General features: G+C 32.3%; 1 protein-coding gene across 1 annotated transcript in view; it reads right to left on the bottom strand.

Annotated features, from left to right (window-relative positions):
- retn (retained) overlaps positions 1-18,454 on the bottom strand; it is a 235,773-nt gene that overhangs the window by 216,170 nt on the left and 1,149 nt on the right. The gene's annotated exons all lie outside the window — the stretch shown is intronic.

The raw sequence follows: 18,454 nt of genomic DNA, 5'->3' as shown, positions 1-18,454 counted from the left end.
CACGAAGGTGAATACGAAAGAGAGAAGAGGTAGTTTAGGCATTGAGGAAATAAAGAGAGAAAGATAGCGTGTGCACTTTGCAATTCGAAAGAAGGCGCGTTCGTTCTCCTTTGCTTTGAAGGAAAGCTGTGTCCGTATATCTACTGTTTATCCACAGAGTGGTTATACGGCTTCGCGCCGAGCAAGCGTTTCACCAGAAAATTAGCTTTGAAATCTAATTACAGAATTTTTATAGGGCCATCGTAAAACGGGCTTATTATATTATTCGGCTCTGTCTGATTAACTGCCGTCCCACCTTCACCAGTCTATGCTCAGAACGCAAGCGAGCAAATGAACGAGCACACGAAGGAGCGGACGAAGGAGCGCTGATTGACCAATTACACGAGTGGGGCTGCCGACTGCCGTACGAGCTACTGTATATAGTTTTTTTTTTTTTTTTATTCATCATCGCCCGTAGGCTCAGACACGGCATTCTTTTACACAAGCATACTGTTAATTAGCCATTGGTGCACCTGAGTTATGACCAGATGTTTATATACGTATATAAACATCTGGACCAACTCAGTCACACCTATGATCACGTAAACGAAGCGTCAGAAAAACAGTTAATCGACCTCCGAGAATCAAGAGCGCAGGTGAAAGGGCGAAACTTGAATGGTGACCATATTGATCACCCATCCAAGTACTAGCCGCGACAAAGGCAGCTTAACCTTGGAGATCGACGGGACTGCAACTCTACCGTTGCGCGACCGCGACCACTTACTGTATATACCTAGTTGGCGCTAGGAAAAAGTTTCGCCAGCAGCCCTCAGATTTACAGTCACTGCTGTTTTATTCATGCATGAACACTGTATAGTATTCATCAAGCAAACGTGACGCAAGCAGAATACACTGGACGTTCACGTGAGATCCTGACGAAAGCACGCGCCATGGCAAGCTCGTTGATAGTCGTATTGGTAACTAATTTTAACACCTGTTCTCGTTGCCCCCTTTGCGTCGCTTCTCGACTGATGCGTGCAACTGATGATAATGATGATGACAAACCCGTCATTTGTAGTCAAAGTATATTAATTGCCTAGTATATTTGTTATGCGCACAATTTTTATGAATACTGGGGTAGTAGCGCTGGAAAGTCAGTGCTTATACGCTGTAAATCCAAGTTACAGTACAAGTTATCTGTTACAATGGAACCCATTGAAGATATTCACGTTAGTAAGCAACAAGCGAGATATTTTCCTGGATTCCAAATGTCTCTGGGCAGATAGGACAAAACTATTTATTGCATGTTTTCCACATCAACTATGGATTAATAAGTCACAGGGGTTAAATCTACGCCAAATTACTGGGCTCAAATTGTTATGTAAGAAAAAAAATGATTGTTTCGCTTGATTATGTGTCAGTTTCACAACAAACACGTATTTTATCTACAAATTTTACGGAAACGTCGTAAACACACTATAGAACCTGACAATATGGTAGTGTGAGTGTATATCAAGTCGCGCGGGAGCGGGACGAGGTAAGTCTGAGAAAGTAGACGAAGTCTCGGCGACCACGCTACTACTAACTTTAGATTTTTATACTCGAATTTTTAAACATCGAAAAATAATTATTTTTGCCAGTATGCCTCATGTCTTTTGGTTTAACTAAGTCTCTTTAAGGTAGTTGTTTCCTAAATCAAATAAATCTAAAAAGGTACGAAATTTTCAGCAAAACTAATTTAAGCGTCGAGAAATATGTGTAAAAAATTTGAGACTGTTTTACCACGTCGTTATTGAAATATCCTCGTCAAAAAATTACTCTTTTAACATTGGAGCAATGGTGCAAACACTACATAGCTCCATTATTTTAAAAAGCGTAACTTACCGCATATATACAAATAATTAAAAAACTACTGAAAACTACCTTAGACAGTAAAGAAGCACATACATTTTTTTTTTAAATTTTTTACCACACATTTTTAAAGTAATAGTAATAAAAAAAGTACTTTTCGTTTGATTTTGAAAGATAACCAAGTATAAGTATCGCGTATGGGGCAACGCCACACTGTCACATGAGTACAATTAGATAGATGTATATGTTTACGTACGTATAAGTGTACGCAATATATGATTGACCTATATATTGGGAAATAACTACCTTCTTCCTGGCTCAGTTTTTACGAAAAATGGTCTTATCGGTAGGTCAGCTACAAGCCAAATTTTTCCTGTGTATAATTGTAATAGGTATGTTCTCAAAATCAAGCAGAGCTGCCAACAGTGTGATATCGGCTACAGGTATTTTCTAATGCAGCGTTGGAAGCTCTTAGTGGCTAAGATGGTAGAGCGCTGGCTAGTTCGAGACTCCACTCCATCACTTCATCATAGTGAAGAACAGCGATGCCTCAGAAAAGGAGGGGGGATGGTAAGTAGATGATTCTCTCATGGTATAATCATCCCATATACAATCAATATAATACGAAAAATGAAGTATATGTGGTGAATCGAAGTCGTATATGTATGTATGCATGTATACTTATGCACCCAACCATTTTTAAACAACGACAGACAAGACGTGGTGTTGCTAAGGTAGGATACCTACGCGGTGGCAAATTTTAAATATAAATGAAAATTTGAATATCTAGACTACATAAATATCCTACTATCCTTACCTTGAATTTCGTGCGCCTTAAACGTGAACACCTTAATGTCAGTATCTGAATTAAGATTTGTAATGAATAAACTAATGAACAGCAATTAATTGTATTATTTGTTTAGTACTTTAGCTATTTACAATAAATCGTGTAATACAGCTGTAATAATAGTATCAACATAATCTGATCGGTGAGATAGAAAATTCTAATTATTTTCCGGAGTGCCCTGAATAACAAGCTGTAAATCTAAACCTCATCAAACTCATCGATTTGGGTAGTTAACAATCATTCATTAATAATCAACTTTTCAAGCAGTAGTAAAATAAGAAATTATTGATGCGTGTAATTACTAAGTATTATATCTGAAAAACTTGTTGGAAAGAGTAATTTAATTTATATAATAGCTCAAAGAAAAAATTGCTGAGAATTATACAATAAAGTAGTTTAATAAAAGAAAGAAAAAGGAAAAAGCATCATAGACAAAAATCCTAAAACTGTATTTTTTTAAGACAATTTATTCCGTTTGGTAAATTTATAAACTATTTGTACAAATTAATCTCTGCACATATTAATGTATTCAAAACATCTTCAAATGAGCAACTTTAAGTAGAAATTTAGTGAGACCGTTGTAGATTACTGAAGCTATGTTGTACAGACTTAGTTTCTATCCAGTACTTTCTAGTGTGAGCAATATTTAATGTAATCAAGTTTTTTTTGAACATTTAAAAAGTGAAAAGTTAAGATTTTTTTGAAAAGTTAAGATATCCCCATAAAAATATCTTTTAACAAAACAAAAAGGTTAGGTAAGTTTGATGTGTTGAATTAATACTTTGTAAGGAATTTCTGAATCCTTTATACACTGGCAATACTTAGTATTCTTCATAATGAATCTGTAACACAGCTATAGCCTTTAAAAGTTCTGAAATTTAAATATAAAAGCGGCAAAGTTTTTTCTTTCGTGTAAAAATATGATATCCTGATAAAAATATCTTGTAGCAAAACTAAACTGTAAGGTAAGTTTGTTGAGTTCATATTTGTAAGGAAATTTTGGTAAGTTTTTTTTTCTTTTTTTTGGTGCAACATACATTTTGTATGACATTCGTAGTATAATACTGTTTAGTACTCGTATTAAAAAAAAAAATCAAACTAAGTAATATTGACTCTTACCCTAAAATTTTCATATACTTTAGAAATAGCAAGGCGAATGTATGATGTGAGGTTTACATAAAGTACCAGTCAAAAGTCAATATTACTTATTTGATTTTGTTAAACTACGAGTACTCAACAGTATTATACTACGAATGTCATACAAAATGTATGCTGCACAAAAAAAAAAAAAAAACTTTACCGTTTTTATATTTTGATTTCAGAACTTTTTAAGGCTACAGATTCATTATGAAGAATATTATAAGAATACTAAGTATTGCCAGTGTATAAAGGATTCAGAAATTCCTTATAAAATATTAATTCAACACATCAAACTTACCTAACCTTTTTGTTTTGTGAAAAGGTATTTTTATGGGGTTTCTTATACAGAAAGTAATAATTATGTATTAATATGGTGTTGAAGTATTTACTGTAAATGCTGCGAATAATTTTTAGATGATTGCTTATAACATTCCGTTGTATCACTACTTATAAACTTAGCTTATGCTTTCCGAACAAATACTGCCACTTTTTCGTATATTTTACTTAATTAAAACTATTTTTTTTTTTTTTTTTTCAATAATGTTAGCGAGCGCTTTGCATTGATACAGATATTAGTTACAAGTAATGTGAATTGAAAAATAAACTTTTTGTTTTTAACTATTCATATTAATTTTTTTAACCACGAAAAATCTTGCATTTACTTATCAAAAAATGGCAAATCACGTCATACAAGTTATGATTCTCAATGCTACAACTTTTATAGGGTAAATTTAAAAGTAATTTGTACTTTTATTCTTTAGTGTGCCGCTGACGATTCAAATAAATACTTGCAATAAAATAAAAAATCTTCATAAGTTTAAGGAGATGAAAATAACTATGCAATTGAGATATTTTTGACTAAGGCATTTATTATACAAATAATTGACTTGACACCGATTTTTAATCTAAATAGGTGTATGTAACTTGTATGTGCTTAATAGCAGCGTTTCACTAATTAAAATATGTTAACAAGTAACTTTCTCGGAGGTACAAAAATTTATTTGCAGTAACACAGATATTTTTTAAAAATGATTTGAGCGTTCGTGGCTAAAATTTCAGATAAGTAAAGGTAACTAGCTCCCTTGCAAACACCTAAGAAATGAAATAAGTTTCTTTAATTAGATTTTAAGTATCAAATTCTTAACACTTAAAATCCAGACTTTAAGTATTAAAAAAAAAAACATTAAAACTACAAAAAACAATTAACAAAGTTTGCAGCCCATAACAGGCTATGTAATCGTATTATCCAGCATCGCCTTCTTCTTCCCATGCAAGTGGCGCTGTTTCAGATTACTGCCCATAGCAAACAGAAGTATTACTAAAAAAGTTCTAATGTTTATAAATTAAAACTATTTATTAATTAAAAAACAAATAATTTAACCTTTTTTACTTACCATACGCACACAATGTAAATGCCGCTTTGCGCCCTTGTTATCACTTTGGACCCTAGGGCAGAAAGTGCTTACCAGGCTCAAAGTGAGAAAAACAATACACGCAACGTGGGCACAAACATACGACAATCGCGCCCTTTGATCGCTTATGTTTTACCTTTGTGTCTTAAAGACGTAATGTACCTTTTTATTTAAAACTAAAAGACTAATATGTTATGACCTAAATTCTGTTGTACTTTTAGTAGGTAAAATTACCACTATTGTACGTATATAGTTTCGAGATAATAAGTATTAAAAATAATGAGTCGAGTGGTAATGCTATCAAGTATTTATTGAAATAGATAACTTTCGATGTATCAGCCCGTACAGTTATAAGGATAACAAGGCCCTGACCAGGTACAAATTTTAATCATCACACTAGTGACTATGAGTAGCACGCAAGATGGCAAAGCGGTGAATACTGGATTTTATATTGGAGTTGACCATTCAAAAGAACTTTAGTACGAACTCCTCCAGCTAAATTTTTGGTCTTCTAGGTGCTAATACACACCCCCTAACCAAAAAAACAAGTTTTTTTTTTTTTTTTTAAATCTTTTCTGATCGATCCACCATTTTAAAAAACTAAAAAAACTTTAAGAATGTGTAGATTTTATAACAGAAATACACTAATTTTTTCAGATTTTTTTTTATTAAAATGGAGCTCAGAAATTTTTTTTTTATTTTTCAATGGTTTTTTAGGTTAAGTAGGTATTTTTTTTTTTTTTTTGGTACATAATCTCAAAAACAATGGCAGAGTATATATTTTTAACACTTTTATTGCAACTTTTTAAATATTGTTGAATTCCATTGCCATAACTACGAATTTTGCGTCAAATAATTCTCTAAATTGAGAGTATAACATAAAAACAAAATGTATTTCTGGAATATTGCCTTTAAATTACTTGTCCATTATATCCTAGAACATTGAAATTGTCCTACAAATTTTTTTTCCCTTTTGTACTGCAAATAATCAGATATAGCCTTTTTCAGGTACAAAAAACTTTATCTTAGGCACTTCACTTCCCTAAGTTTACGCGTTCTTATTGCGCGAGTTGCCTGTGCGTTCCGCATTCTGTTCCTCTGTACTCGTTTTCCTACGCTGGGCCTTGTATTGTTCAAAGTTTACTGTTATTACTATAGTTAATATTATTGATCTAAAATAAGGGGAGATAATAGGCACCAATGCATTAAAAAGAAACACTGACTTGGGAGTAATAAATTATATTGGTGTAAATTGGAGAAATAAGAAAAACAAGGAATCATAAATGAAGAATACGAGAAATATGCCAAGGGGGCTCTATGATTTTAGTGTTTAAAATCCTTCAATTCAGTAGTCTAGGCAACGTGCGACGGTGGCAGTAAATCACATTTCTCGTATCCAAATTCTTGCACGGGCTCACACATGTATTTCAATCTCCTAAACACGGATTTCATGAGTGTACATCCAAGAAGTAAGTAGATTAATTGTTGTAAGCAATTTTAAAAAACAGTATTATAAACAATAATACTCTTTGCGAAAAAAAAGTTAATAAAGTGCACCATATCGTGATTCACACTTTAATTTCTATTAATTACATAAGACATTGAAATTCATGAGACAAATACATTAGACAATTAAATTGCATAAGACGTGTTATCTCCGAGTTGCATATAAATTGACTACATAGACAATAAAAAAAATTGTTTTCTGAGACAAGTACGTGGCTTAACTACCACCATGCTATTAGGTACACTTCTTCCAGGGGGGAGGGGGTGTAGTCGAGAAATGCTCTTTACTCGCGTGCAACCACCCGTAATCGACAAAGTTTTTTTCATTCTTTTCTTCATTCAACTTATTATTATTGTCTAATAGTTGTAGCTGCAGATTGAAATGTATAAAGAGCTGTGAGAAGAAAATCGGCAATCGGTTTATAATTGAGGACTGTAGGTGGTTTTGAACATTTTGTGATTGTATGAGATTACAATCACTTGGTATCCCTTAGCTTGCTGCAAGCAAATTTTTATTAATAGTTCTCATTGCATTAAATTAATTAGTCAAAAAAATAGTTTCAATATGATATAATCAAACTCTTTAATTTCGTGATAATTACATAATAGTTTTGTGACTTTTAAAAAGATCTATTATTGCACAAATGATTTTTTTTTTAAATCAGTTACATTTTTCTAATTATTTTTATAATCTCTTAATATATCTTAAATACTTACCATTTCAGTTTTTGCATTAAACATGGATGAATTTGATGCAACTGATCAATGCTGTAATTGCTTGAAGCAAAATCTCAGTAGAATGTCAGCTTAGAAGTGAAGTCGAAGCCGTTTGTAAGCAGTTAAATAAAGATAACTATAAAATTGGGTTTAAACTTTGTGACAAGTGTAAAGACTTTTTTTTTGGTAGATGAAAACCTACAGTGGAAGTAGAATCATTAACCAGTGATGGAAGTCAGTCAACAAACACTCAGTCAAGCTTGAAAATGGAAAGTTCTCAGAGCTCAGGAAGCATTTTTTGAGGTAATAGTAAGAACACTAAACAAAAAAAAAACTATCATAGAGTTGCCCTGCCAAAGAATTTTCATTTCTCATACAACATGTTGCACCTATAGAAATAAAAATAACTTAACGCTTGTACCATTAACTGCAAGACTGGAATGTTTAAAAGAAATGACAATTTTTATTTCAAATGGAAATCGAGTTTGTGTTGAACAATTAATTTAATAGTATATTACGACCCAAGGCCAGAAAACTGAAGATCTCGGCCTGCGTGGTTATGATGGCCGAGGCGAAGCCGAGGCCCTCATACACGCAGGCCGGGGTCTTTAGTTTACTGGCCGTGGGTCGTATACGATTTTTCTTCATACCCCGGCCGAAAGTACGTTTGATACATTAATAATAACTAATAAATAGCATGTCTGGTTGATTGATAGTTGACGCTCTGACGCTCGAGTATATACGTATACGTTACTTTTTTGCTGTCTGCATCAGCGCCATCCACCGGGGATCTCTTGTAGCACATGTTGCTCATGTGTAGTCGATGCCCGCCCCGACTTTTGCAGGCCGAGGCGAAGCCGAGTTTTTACTAACATTTTGTAAGAAATCAGAAATTAAATACGATTCATTGAATAAGTGCAGTAGGAAAGCTTCATGAGTATGAAGTAATTATTATTTCTATCCGAATGATCTTTATTAGATAATGAAATTTTTTTTATAAAAAACCAAACTATACATAGTATTTTATAGTAGATATTTATAGATATTTTGTAACAAATAGTAAGTTGAAATTTTATTTTTTTTTGTAAAAATAATATTTTCAAGTACAAAATTTTGCAGTGAAAATTCTTATTTGTAGCAATATTTTCACAGGCAAACAAAATTTTTGAAGCTATTTCTTCTCATTTACATTAAAAGTACAATTATGAAAATTACAATCTTTGTACGATACATATTCAGCTTTACCCGTAGTCTCAGGTCACTGTTGATGATCACAGCATCGAGGCAAGAGCAGTCTATACACTATATATATTGCGTGCACGAGTCAGGCTCGTTGGCTCGGTTCTTGCTGTTCTTGCTTCCACTGCGCGTGCGCTGCTGATAGCAGCAGCAAAAGGCACGCAGCCAATCAGAGGCGCCCTCTTTTCTGGCCGGCCACAAAAGCTACACTTCCTTGAGTGAAATCGAGCAGGGAAGCACGTACTTTCGGCCGGGGTATGAAGAAAAAACAATTTTTTTATGATGATCTGAGACTAATACAGGAATACAGTGATACTAGTTTTTTAACTGCAAACAAAATCCCCCTGGTCCTTTTTTGACCACAGAAAATGATGCAAGCATCACGAAGAAAGTAATTGGATGATCCAAAAATGGTATAAGATCATGAGAAAAGATGATATTTGCATTGTGGATAGAGGTTTGTGGGAAGTGGTACCTTATTTAGAAAATCTTGGTTTTAAGGTTCTCATTCTTACCTTAAAGGGAAATAGACCAAACTTGAGTACAATTGAAGCGAATGAATCTCTTGACGTAACAAAATTAAAATGGGTTGTAGAGGCTATTCGTAGCATTCTGGGTAAGAAGTACAAGCTTCTTCACCAGCAATTAGATAATAAACTTTTACCAAAAGTTGGTGCATATTGTAGAATTGCATGTTTTCTCAATAACTTTTTTGGTAAACGTTTAAATAGCGATCCAGATGATGATGGCTTACAAAATATAATCATCGAATAAATGTTAATTGTTAAGCAAAGTGAAAATACTTAAGCAATAGAAGCTGAGACAGACAGATAGTCTCGATGGCCCACTATTTCGATCAAGATAAAATCTAATGAAATTATTGACTTTCCAGAGTTAATTAAAGAGATCTAAAAATAATTTTTTTGGAAATCTTTTAATTAGGTCAAGCTATATGTTATTCAGTCGAATTAATGGATGATGATAATAATATCAATTTGGAATACATTAGAATAAAATCTAATATTATCAAAGTATTATTAAAATCCAGGCATATCAACAAATAAACTTACAAATGTTACATCAAATATAAACCTAACTCACGTATTGGATACAGCGATATCCTACCCCCTGCATGTAACTGTGCCAATGGGTATGGGCTTGTTTCTAGCATCAGGTGACGCTAGTGTGCCCAGGTAAGATTTCCATAGGAGTATACCCATGATGCAAAATACAAGGTGTGGCGTTCCGAGGTCTCATTTTCGTGCTGTTCTGCGCCTTCCATCATGACGCCATATTTGAGGGAGATGTGACTACTACAGCACCGAAGAGCCTGTACAATGAAACGAAGTGGCCAAGAACCTATTCCCCGCATCCACCTCGAATTGAGACATATATATATATATATATATATATATATATATATATATATATATAAATACGTACGAATATACATGTACGTCAATTGATGAATGATTACCTATTTAGTCAGTTTTTTCTGAGTAAATATTTACGAATTGTACGTTTGGTCACTGAAACAACTGGAATGAAAATATTGAAATAAAAAATATATATTGTGTCACGAGTTTCTTGATGTTCATATGCTTTATATTTTAAAAGCTTTTGAAATTCGCAGACAGACATGGCGGCGCGATGGAAGCGTTCCCGATTGGTCAATCAAAATGGATGCGCAACGCCACACCTTATATTTTTACATCATGAGTATGCCTACATATTGAATGAAACCCATTCAATATATAGGTATAATCCTATGCAAATCTTACCTCGACACACTAGCGCCACCTGATGCTAGAAACAAGGCCATTGATTACGAATTGTAGGATGTTGTTCTCACATTGCTGCAGTCATATATTATCTTAGTAATACAAGATACAAATCAAAAATCATTACACCAGGAATGAAGTCTTTCAGAATTATTTATAACTTTAGATAATGATCATGTAGTAGATAAAGATAGTGACGAGGACTAAAAATATTCTAAATCAATCTAAAAATTATTATCATAGTAAATTTCGTTAATAAGTTAAAAATTTCAAGACTGTAACTTCATTATATTATAATAAAAACTCAAAGATAATTATACTGGTTTTATAATAATCAATTTTTATAAGAAAATAATATTAATAAATATTTCCTAGTTTACAAATGAATTTGCATAAAAATAAATGATTTATTAACATGATTTACAAAAAATATGAAGTTCTTTGCACCTGAAACAGCTGTATCTGGCCATTTGCAGCTACAAAAGAAAAAAAAATTTGGAAAAAAAATTCCAACGTTCTAAGATCTGTTGGACAAGTATTTTTAAGGTAATAATCCAGAAATATATTTCTTTTTGTTTTTTACTTTGATTTTAGAGTATTATTTGACACAAAAATAGTTGTTATGGCAGTGGAATTCGACAATATGTCAGAAATAGCAATAAAATTGTTTTAAAATATACATTTTGCCATTGTTTCTGAGATTATGCACAAAAAAAAAAAAAAAAAAAAAAACGAACAAAGGCTGTAAAAAACAGTTTTGCCTAATTTTGAGTATGTTCCGGTTTAAAAATTATTTTTAAATTCATGAAATTCGAAGAAACTGAACAAAATACATTAAAAAAAGTTAGTTAGAAGTTAGCCAAAAAATACCTACATAACATAAAAAACCATTGAAAAATTCAAAAGTTTTTTTAGAGATCCATTGTAACCGAAAAAATTTGAAAAAATCAGTATGTTTTTGTTATAAAATCTATACGTTTTTAAATTTTTTTCAATTTTTTGAAATGGTGGATCGAGCAGAAATAATTTTACTTCAAAAAAACACATTTTTTAGGTTAGGTCTGCATCAGCACTTGGAGGGCCAAAAATTTAGCTGAAATAGTCCTTACTGAAGTTTTTTTTAATAGTCAACTCCAAAATAAACTACAGGAAAGTGCAGTTTTACTATCTTATCCCGCTATAGCCTTTCAAATCGCTGTGATTAATAGTTATTGTAAAACAACATTTTTTTATTTAGTAGATGCGTTCGGAAAATCGCCCTCAATTTTTATAAACAACTAACACTACTGATTTTGATTGGGTTATCTTCTTGAAGAGTTATTTTATCAAGTATAATGTTGTTTTTGTTGATTTTCGCAAACTTAATTGTTGTACAACGCAAATGAACAATATGTACATTTTACCGTTATAAATAAATTGAATATCTTGTTCATTTTCAGTCGTACGAATACGGAAATAAACTCATTGTGTGACTGCTATTTTTCTACAAATTTTCGTGAGATTTTCAGCAGATTCGTGAGTGATGACGTCACAACCGCACACTTGCGGCGCGTGGAGATCGTTCTATCTAATCCGCTTCAAAACAGTATCGGTTGTACAGCGACGTTTTTTTTAAATTTGGGGTCACTCGTCAAAATAATAATATTGAACGAAATGTCGACCTTCAAAAATGTATTGCTAATTATTTTTTTAACAATTGATGTTTGGCAAAAAACGCGGACATAATTTTTCTAGCTGTAAACTTGTCTGACAATTAAATTTATGCAAAAAATTGTTTTTTTTTTTTTTTTATTGTCTTATGCTGTACATTGTTACTGAGACATTGAGCACATCAGTTGTATTCTATTATTGAAGTAGTTGTTGTGTAGTGTTAGTTAGGGCATACAATTGATAAAGATTAATATATTTGCAGAACATGTATTTTTTATATTTGTAATCGTATATTGCGTACGAGTTTACAAAGGCTTCGATTTACGAACCGAGAGGTTTACGGTACAAGCCGAAGGCGAGGACCATAACGAGGTTCGTAAAGAAGCCTTTTCGAACGAGTTTCGTATACTATTTTTCCGCCTGAGAACCCAAAACCAAGCAGCGAAGGTGCTATATTTTGAGGTTAAAAGGCGGAAAACATATACATACATCGCTGTCATTAATGTAAAAAGTGTTTTGTAAAATAAAAAAATTTAATCAAGTACTTTGCATAAATCTGAGCTCGTTTAGCTAACCTTTTGAATTCTTAGTAGAGTATAGTTTTGATATAATTTCATTACCGGCTATGTAGCAACGAATACCAGATTAACCTCATGATTGTAAAAAACTTTGGCGACGTCTTGCAAGTTTTAGTTATTCTTAAGAACTGTAATAAGCCTGTTTTCTTTTTTTTTTTAAAACAAGCAGTCGTGTCCGATCCCGTACAGGCATTTAAGAGAGCGACTACGTCGACCAATTCTTGGCGTATAAAACTGTTTGAAGTGTAAACACATTTTGGTGTGGACTGTCTATTAGATTAAAAAAAAAAAATTTTATTTTTTGCATAAGCAAGCTGAGTAAAAATTACTGATAAGTCGATATCTTCACCGACTACTACAACCTTGTTGCTTGTTGAACTATTGGCTAGTGGTGTCGAAATCATCAGCCTATTGGCATCGTCTTCAGCAACCTTCATTGCGTATCCCGCTTGACTGAATTCCAGGCATAAAAATTGAATTGAGTTTTTTGTATTTCTTTCGTTTTCTATAAACGTTTCCTTCAGAAACGTTATTTTAGTTCACTTATCAAAATTTATTCCTCGTCTTATACTTTTTCTGAGCCTTAGTAAGCACTCCACTGCCTTTAAATTTTGCGAATCTGTTGTGTTGTCGGGGTATCCATCTAACGCTATGAAAATAATCCCCACAATCGTTCTTTTCACATTTTGTACATACTCGTTTAAAATATTATCAATTGTGTAATTTATTCTTCATGAAACTTTATGTATTAAATATCTCTCATCGATTACGTACGTTGCACTTGTAGCGAAGAAATCTGCGAGGCTGATAAAGTTATAAAAAGAATCGGATTTGCGCGTATTTCCCATTTCCGCTTCATCAAACAACGATAATAAATAGGGCGACAATTCGTACGAGAGAAATAGTTTTAAATTATCCTGAGTTTTAATATTTAATGCGATTCACTGGAAAATTAGTGTATAGGATCAATGACTTCTACGTTGTTGTTGATCATTATGCAAGAAGTTAATGCTTTTAATAGAATACTACATTATATCTGGACCATGTAACAGTTTGAAATAGCGCCATCACTGGCGACAGTTGGAGTCACTGGACTGTAGATAATGCATAGAAGTAAGTGACAATTTCTCTTCAATAATTAAATATTCCAAACCTATCGTGTTAGAAGACGTTTAAACAAGTAATAATGAATTCTCCATTGTTTATGATAACCTTATCCATTTTTTTAAAACAAACATCACAAAAAATATATAACCTCAAAGCATATGGAAAAAAACAATGAATTGGATAATGTAAAAATCATTATTACTTGTATAAACATCTTCTAACTCGATTAAAGTATTAAAGAGAAATTGTCACTCACTTCCGTGCATTATCTCCGTCCCAGTGACTCTGACTACCGCCAGTAGTGGTGCTCTTTCAAATTGTTGTACGGTCCAAATACCGCATTTCAAAAATCAACGAAATTTCAGCCACTGGCTAAACACATTCTTCTATTTTCTCTCCTTCTTCTTGAAGAGTTCTCGTAACTCGCTCTTCTTTGAGCTCTATACATAGTATAGTATAGGACACTCATACATATACTCATATCTACAAATTTATTCCATACATGCGTACATCGTTCTCTGTGTGTGAGGTATAAGGTGACCGAAGTGCGGCCTGTGCAAAAGAGCCGGAGAACGTAGATATTTGTTTAACTGACTAAATATTTACAGACAAAGTAGCGCAGGTATATATACGAAAGGATAAAAAAAACAATTTTTTTCAATAAATTTTAATTGTTAGATAAGTTTACAGCAAGGAAGATGGTGTCCACATTCTTTGACAAACATTAATTGTTAAATAAATAATTAGCAATAACTTTTTGAACGTTGACATTACGTTCAATATTATTTTGACGAGCTACTCCAAATTTAAAAAAAAAATATCGCTGTACGTCCTATGGTTCCCGAGATATTGCTAAATTTTTCAGCCAATGCCGCTTTGAAGCGTATTAGGGTATAGTTTTCTCCCACTTTCAATTTCCACTAAAGCTATGGTGCTGGCGAGTTGGCAAGCTCAGCTCAGAGGGTACTAGAAAGAAGAGCCACCTAATGATCATAATAGACGTGATCGAAATAAATGTCAACGTTTTCTATTGGCTGCCATCATGTTGATCTGAAACGAGCTTGACCAATCGTAGAAGGGTACCAAGAGAAAAAAGAATTCATAACTTGACACTTGACATACACATCGATGGGGCTACGTATGGGGACTTGGAGAGGGGTTCGAAATATTTATATATAGTGCGATTTATTTTTTAGATCAAAATGGCAGAATGTATTCCGATCACTTTTTTTAGGATCACTAGAGCCACCGGTATACAATAAGAAGTGTGTATATATATATATGTATACATCACTCCCAAACAGCACTGCATGTACACATATGTATTTCCTGTTGATGCTCTAATTGTTGGAGACTCTTTTCACTATCACTCTCTTAACTGAGCTTGCCAAATTGCCAGCCCTATATAGCATATACAAATCGTATTTTATCTGAAGAAACGGTATGTATTTACTACCATACAGTGACTCGTCATATTTGAAGCTGGAAAAAATTGAGTGTTTCATTCACTCTGCAATATTTTAAGAACGATCAATTCCTTCTCACAAAAAAATGATTACTTAGCTGAATTAAGATGGCACTTTCGAATTTAACCCAAAGATAATTGTAATTTTTAGTTTTAGCACTGTACTCTTTATTTCTGTTTCGAAACCAACAGATCAAATATTTATTTAAGAGCAAAAAAAGTTAATAATTCTTACATTAACTTTGGTTCTTATGCACAACTATTTTTTAAGTCTATATTCATTATTTACAATTAATAATAATTAAACAAGTAAAGTTTTATTGTGCTATTTTGGATGAAGGATGTATTCTAAACAAAAATTGAAAGAAAACGCAGTTAAAAAAAAAAATTTTTTTCCTGTTCTTTCGAGACGTTGTCTTTTAAAGAAAGGCTTCATGAAATATCGTGATAAAATCCACACCTACACACTCACAATACACGTGTGCGTAAAGTAATGCATAGAGATAATATACATAGAGTAGGTGAGTCTTATGTTCTTATACAAGTGTATTATAGATTTTTTTTATCAATGAAATGAGAAATTAGATTGCAGGTCCTATTTATCTCTCTCTAAAGACAGAAAATAAGCTGACGAGCAGCACTGAGCGCTTCGACATCTGCAACCTTACATACATACACGTATAATTTTGAATGACCTGGAAACAATCCAAACATAATAATATTACTAACAAAAAAATATATTTACACCTAAAATTGACTCCTACTTAAAAAAAATTTGAAGCGAATGGAGACAGAATACCTTGATAACATTAAAAAACATACAGCAATAATTCATGTTTACAAAAAACAATCACTATAAAAATTGTTTAAATATATCAAGTCAGGAACGCACCAGCAAGTCTAAGCTTAAAAAATAGAGGTAGCTTAAATTTTGCATAAAACGACGTCATTTTAATATGCCACTGTTGCAAAAAAAATTATCAGACAACACAAACATAATTTGTACTGTAGAGATATTTTTTTCACTTTACTTTCTGAAACTCTAAAATTTTTACCTCTGTCTTAAACGACATTAACTATTACTATCACTATTGCGATCACGAGACTATAAAATTTTAGATGATCATAGGCCAAAATTGATTCAAAATATGTCAATATGCGTAAACATGAGAGCGACAAACTTGGACACTTAAAATACAGAATTGTAATGTTACATTCACAAGCTGATTACTTTAAAAGGCGAATAAGACATGTATCGATAAAAAATACATGAGTATTATTAGAAGTTAGAATAGTTTTTTTTTCAAAAATATTCTTGTACTAATATTTAGGAATTTTGTACGTTTTATGTTCTAAATAACTAAAAAAACTTTTTAACCATACGTATGCCATTGTAAACCTTATTTCATTCCACAGCGTTTTTGTTTTTTATTAAAGAAGAAAATAGCTTGGTAAATAAGTGTTTACTTCTTTGGTGGGCTAACTTATCATTTCATTTAAACCTTTATTTATATATATATACATTTATATCTGTAAAAGTTATCCTTAACTAACAAATTGAAGTATCTAAACGCGTGATAAATTAGTCTTAATGTGGTATTAACCACTCAACCACTGCTTTAAACAATAATTTTGGTTAGAAGTTTTAATTGCAGTGAGAAGATTCAAGATTGTAGAAAATTACAGATTAAGGAGGTTAGGGAGTATAATTCATAGGGGCAAGGAAGGGGGAGTCCCCCCTATTCACGCAGCTTGGCCTCTTTACAGCACAGCCTCTTTTGCACCCAACAAACTCAATATTTTACTTACGCTAGACGTTGGTATTATTTAAATTGCACAATAACGTGCCTCAAAAATTTTTTGATTGAATTATTAAACGTTATCCAATTTGTAAGTAGGTTTTCTTCAACATCTATGTGTTTCCAAGAAATCTTTGTCCTTGTAAATATTAAAATCGAGGTTACGTTTCTTAAGAGCCTACGTTAATCTTCGTTATTCACATAATTTTTATTTATATAATTTTTTAAAAAATGACCTACAACAAATGTTGAAAAAAGTTATACAAATTTTACATACTCTAGAAAACTCAATATCATTTATTATTACTCCCGAATCTTCTGAAAGCTTGGTATTCGCTTCGTGCAGCAATTTGAAACAACGCCACTTGCAGGGGAAAAGATGTCGATGCTAACTAACAAGAATACACAGCATTAGATAGACAATAATAGATTACAAGTGTTTATTTCAACAATAATTAATATTTAACAACTAAAATAAGTTTTTTCAGTTCCAAGTAGCATGTTAATAGCAAATAATAATTTTTTTTAATTTCACAAAAAAAAGTAAATTTCTAGTATAAAATGGATACAACGTATGAGTGAGCATAATAAATATAACTTTTTAATGTGCTGATTTAAAAGTACTCTACAAAATAAATTGATCTTCGAGAGAAATCACAATACTTATTAACAAAATACAACTATGAAAGGAGAAAACATTTTTTTTATCATAGCGCTATGAAATAGATATTTTTTGTCTTGAAAGTAATCTCAACACAAAAAAAATTACGTCCGTTGTTAAACATACATTACTATTGAAATAAACGCTTGTAATAGATCATTGTTCATAAAATTCTGTGTATTCTTTTTAGTTAGCATTGACAACTTTTCCCCTGCAGGTGGCGTGGCTTCAAATTGCTGCACTGTTTTAGAGATAGACCAACCCTATTATGTTTGCTTTCTCTTTTCATCAGTGGGACGACTTGACAGCCCACTTCTCTACTCTATGTATATTATCTCCATGGAGGTATGACCTTTTAATTGTTGTGGGACTGGTCAAGACAGGTCACATAAATTGTCCAACATATTTTTTAAAAGACCAATTACATTTATTTGGAAAAAAAATTTTAATTCAAACAGAATAAGTGTACAACATTATAACTATTGAGAGTGGAAGAAAGTCGCAGTTTGAATGTCCGGCACGATTTTTTTTGTAACTTGCGAATGTTACATGATACAGAGTTTCGTATCGTTAGTGTGAACATAAATTTTACATGACATTGTCAATTTGCTCTAATAAATCCCATATGTACTAGACTGCTACTAAAAACAAACTATATTGAAAGTATTGCTGATTTAAGAACGGTTTTTATTAAAATTAAGAAATGAAATTGCACACGTAAG

Source organism: Copidosoma floridanum, unplaced genomic scaffold (genome assembly GCF_036245765.1).
Source record: "Copidosoma floridanum isolate Cflo_tuat_1 unplaced genomic scaffold, Cflo_Japanese_pri ptg000011l, whole genome shotgun sequence".
Lineage (NCBI taxonomy): Eukaryota > Metazoa > Arthropoda > Insecta > Hymenoptera > Encyrtidae > Copidosoma > Copidosoma floridanum.
This window is presented reverse-complemented; position numbering and strand designations above follow the sequence as displayed.